This window comes from Bemisia tabaci, chromosome 4, assembly GCF_918797505.1.
Source record: "Bemisia tabaci chromosome 4, PGI_BMITA_v3".
Lineage (NCBI taxonomy): Eukaryota > Metazoa > Arthropoda > Insecta > Hemiptera > Aleyrodidae > Bemisia > Bemisia tabaci.
In genome coordinates, this window is record NC_092796.1 from 27,718,244 (window position 1) to 27,723,597 (window position 5,354).

The following is a 5,354-nucleotide window of genomic DNA, read 5'->3' on the forward strand; positions in this document are numbered from 1 at the left end:
GCGGAGGTGGCACGACGACCAAGACGACGAGGACGTTGAGCACGAGGTGAGCGGTGCAGCCGTGCGCTGGAGTCAGACGCGGGAGTTTCGAGAGCGGAGCGACACAACTTTCGCGCCGGCACCTCGCTCCTCAGCTACTGACTCCGGCTCCGGCCCAGCATCCCTGCCACACTCAACCCTCGCCCTGAGAGGAGACGCCCCGCCCAGAACCCCGCCAACCCCCCCCCCCCGTCCCCCCCCCCCCCCCCCCCCCCCCCCCCCCCCCCCCCCCCTCCGCGCAAAAAGGCACAGTGTCCCCCGAGCCTGAAACGTCAAATGGACGTATTTCTGCCAAACGGAACTATGAGCATTACACTGAAAAACAAGAAAAAATACTCTTGATTCGATATGATTAAAGCTTACATCCAAGAACCAAGCCTCTTAATTTGAGCGGATTTCCTTTCGATTTAACCTTAAATCTGATTGAATCAAGAGTCCTTTTTCTTGTCAATGTTTTCAAGAGTCTCGACTCTAGATCCAATGTGTGTGTGTGTTTTTTTTTTCCAGAGTGTCCTGTGAGGTCATACGTCCACTTAAACTTCATATGTTCGTGGTTGGCACAATGGAGATGTTGCATGTGTGAGGAATTTGCGATTTGACTGCTGTTTCTTATGTAAAAGTTTGCGAGAAACACGATGGTGCCACTGGTTTTCTCTGAAATCAACTCGCAAGCTCAAAAAGAGATCTCAAGTTGAGGTCAAAATGGAGGGGATATCCCACACTGGAAAAAAAATGAAATCTTAAAATAAGATTATGTGCACTCTTGGAAATTTTTCTCTTGATCCAAGCCGATATTGCATTGAACCAAGAGACTTGACACTTGAGTTAAGAAAACGGACTCTTGGATTAAGATGCCAGCACCCGGACTCTAAATGCAAGAAACTTGGTTTCTTAAAGAAGAGTTCTGAATCTTAACTCAAGATTAACTCTTAACTCCTTCCAAGAGCCTCAGGTTTTTTGAATGAAGTTTTCAGGTTTCTTGAATCAAGCTTTCAGATTTCTTGAATCAACCCTTTACGTTTCGTAAATCAACCACTTGGAGGGGAGGAGGGTTCGGTTTAATAGTTCAGCTTTTCTTAACTTAAGATGTATGAGTCCACATTTAAAGAATTACTGTGAGAACGAAGTGATGAATAGTGGCGAAAATGTTATCTTTGGCCACGGCCGCCATCTTGGATTTTTAAATTTTGAAAATCTGACCAAAAATTCGAGTTCCCCTTTGAAAAATACCCCCAGATACCGAGTTACACGAAAATCGAGCGAACAGGAGCCGACTTAACATTTTAGGCCACGGCCGCCATTTTGGATTTTGAAATTTTGAAAATCTGACCAAAAATTCGAGTTTCTCGTCGAAAAAGTATCCCCGGATACCAAGTTTCACGAAAATCGAGCGAACAGGAGGCGACTTAGCATTTTAGGCCACTGCCGCCATTTTGGATTTGACATTTTGAAAATCTGACCAAAAATACGAGTTTCCCGTCGTAAAGTACCCACGGATACCGAGTTTCACGAAAATCGAGCGAACAGGAGCCTGACTTAGCATTTTAGGCCACGGCCGCCATCTTGGATTTTGAAATTTTGAAAATCTGACCAAAAATTCGAGTTTCCCGTCAAAAAGTACCCCCGGAAACCGAGTTTCGCGGAAAAATCGAGCGAACAGGAGCCGACTTAGCATTTTTGGGCCACTGCCGCCATTTTGGATTTTGAAATTTTGAAAATCTGACAAAAAATACGAGTTTCCCGTCGTAAAGTACCCACGGATACCGAGTTTCACGAAAATCGAGCGAACAGGAGCTGACTTAGCATTTTAGGCCACGGCCGCCATCTTGGATTTTGAAATTTTGAAAATCTGACCAAAAATTCGAGTTTCTCGTCGAAAAGTATCCCCGGATACCAAGTTTCACGAAAATCGAGCGAACAGGAGGCGACTTAGCATTTTAGGCCACTGCCGCCATTTTGGATTTTGAAATTTTGAAAATCTGACCAAAAATACGAGTTTCCCGTCGTAAAGTACCCACGGATACCGAGTTTCACGAAAATCGAGCGAACAGGAGCTGACTTAGCATTTTAGGCCACGGCCGCCATCTTGGATTTTGAAATTTTGAAAATCTGACCAAAAATTCGAGTTTCCCGTCAAAAAGTACCCCCGGAAACCGAGTTTCGCGAAAATCGAGCGAACAGGAGCCGACTTAGCATTTTGGGCCACTGCCGCCATTTTGGATTTTAAAATTTTGAAAATCTGACAAAAAATACGAGTTTCCGTCGTAAAGTACCCACGGATACCGAGTTTCACGAAAATCGAGCGAACAGGAGCTGACTTAGCATTTTAGGCCACGGCCGCCATCTTGGATTTTGAAATTTTGAAAATCTGACCAAAAATTCGAGTTTCCCGTCGAAAAGTACCCCCGGAAACTGAGTTTCACGAAAATCGAAGCGAACAGGAGCCGACTTTGCATTTTAGGCCACGGCCGCCATCTTGGATTTTGAAATTTTGAAAATCTGACCAAAAATTCGAGTTTCCGTCGAAAAGTACCCCGGTCAGAAAGTTTCAAGTAAATCCGTCGATAAATACCCCCTAAAACCTGAAATTTCATCTATAATGCTGTGACGTCACGCGACAGGATTGAACCTGTTGAAATCTCGGTACAGTAGCTTTATATAATTCATACTTTCTAGGTATTTTAAAGGACAAAATACGAGGGCTGAAAAATAACTTTACGGATGAAACTTAGAAAGTTTTAGTTTCGAAAAGGTTTTAAGTGCTCTGAATGAAGTAGTAAGGACGAAGAACAAGCTGCATAACTACTAGTCGCTCCTAGAAGGGTTTGTAGGGATATTTCGACCTCACTCTTCATCAGCAGCTATAGCTCAGTTGGTAGAGCGCTCGGCTGCTCGAGCTGCTCGCGCCGTGGGTTCGAATCTCCACAGGTCCGCTCGAGATTTTACGCCGCAACATCCCTCGATTGGTAAGTCAAATTGATTAATATATGTCTCTTGTCTCTCTAATTAACTTGTGTAATACTTGTATGTACTGAATTACCCACTAAATAGTTGATGATGTGTGAATAGAAAACTTGTTCTCTTCACAAGTAGAGTGCGCTCCTGATCAATTTTTGGAAATCCTGATCTAAGAAAACAGAAATCTTGATCCAAGAAACGATGGAATTTTAAATTAAGAAACCAGGTTTCTTGGTTCAACAACTTTCGGATGCTAGATCCAAGAAGCATGTTTCTTGTCGCCGCTTTTAATGCACCTGGACTCTTGAGTCAATGCACTATTGCATTGGTCCAAGCAGGTTTTTTTTCCAGTGCACCCTACCCTGAGAGTCCACCTCTACATCAAAACAAACTCTCCATACAAAGATAGGGAGCAAATACATTAGCAGGGTTGCCGTGTTTTCAGTTTTGGAGTCCCCAAATAAAGTGGCAGCCCTGTCAATGTATTTGCTCCCTATTTTTGCAAGGAAGTTTGTTTTGATGTAGAACTGGACTCTCAGGTAGGGTGGGATAACCCCTCCATTTTAGCCTCACTTTGAGAGCTTTTTTTTGAGCTTGGGATTTGATTTCAGAGAAAACCAGTGTCACCATCGTGTTTCTCGCGAACTTTTACATAAGAATCAACGGTCAAATCCCAAATCCCTCATACATGCAACATCTCCATTTGAGCGGATTTCCTTTCGATTTAACCTTAAATCTGATTGAATCAAGAGTCCTTTTTCTTGTCAATGTTTTCAAGAGTCTGGACTCAAGATCCAAGGTGTTTTTTTTCTTCTAGTGTGTCCCGCGAGGTCATACGTCCACTTAAACTTCATATGTTCGTGGTTGGCACAATTGGCACATGATGTATTTATATCCCAAATCAGGCAATGATTGGCGACACTGTCAGAATTTACGAACAATGCAAAGAAACAATCTCAGTAAGGAAGTACCTCCGAGCTTGTGTTTACTAACTCGAGCTGCATATGCCACGCGCAGATCCAACACACTCAGACGAAAAAGACTGAGTTGAGCTGAAAGATTCTTACATACATTTTTATGCGTGTTTCTCCCTATCGATTGGCTTTTGGACCTGGGGTTTTCGACCTTACTGGACAGTAAAAATGTGACGAAAAACACGCTGGGCAAAAGCGTAGGACTACATATTTATGGGACGAATTTCACTTGGAAAAGATTTCGAGGACGGAAATCCGTGGGACGAAAAATTTCATGGACATAAAAATTGGACCTAAACTCCTTAAACTGTACCTGAATAAGCAGATCGATCGTTGTCAATTCGGTCGAAAAATCGGATTTTGAGATTTTTGACGAAAATATCATTTCATATACGAGAAAATATGTATGTTCCGTTCATATGTGTGCCAAAGGAAGCCGTAAACTTGCTATCATTCTATGCTATGGACTGACTTTTGCCATTAGGAACTACTCTTTCTAACTCATGTAAGAAACATCATAAGTGCCGTGAATTTCCCTGGATGCACGTAGGTGTTTATACGGATGAGCCAGAAATGTTAGTTCCGAAATGCAAAATGTAGTCCATTTCATAACCCTAAAGTAGCATATTAAAGCTTCATAGTTGTTTTCTCAAAACTTCGTTTTTTTAACTGCAAACTACGAACCGCTGCTATAGTTCCGGTTTGGTTATATCACTTATTTGGACTACCTAAATTTTTCGTAAGAGACTAGTGTTTCTGACTCATCCATAAAAACACCTATCTGCATGAGAAAACAAATGGACCGCGTGAAACAGAAAGGAACCTAGCCACATCAGCTATTGCCATATTTAATCGGGCAATTAAATTTTTTACATGAAAATGGTTGTGCGGATTTTTGTGCAGATTTCAGTGAATTTTCTCCATAATACAAAGCAAATTCCTTAAAATTTTTAAAGGAATCTACGCAGACGTTCTCTCGTAAAAAACGAAATCTCCTGGTTAAATTTGGCAATAGCTGATGTGGCTTGGTTCCTTTCTGTTTAACGCGGTCCAAATGGCACATACATATGCATCGTTTCAAGAATTAACCGGAAATAACAGTTCCTTAATGCAAAATGTAGTCAAATTGGCATTTTTGCGCAAAATGTCTGTAGGTAGGTCCTCAATGTACACTGGTGTCAATTACTCAAGTTTAAGCTCATGTGGACTAACAGTAAGTTAACACATTTTGTATGCACATAAACCTAAAAGGGGAGTCCAAGCCTCGGACATGGAAGGGGACTCGGGGATTGCTCCAGTGGCGTGGCGTGAATAATCGATTATCGATATCTCGCCATTTGAAGCTATGGTAGGTATCAAGTCGTGCAATACATGATTTTACTA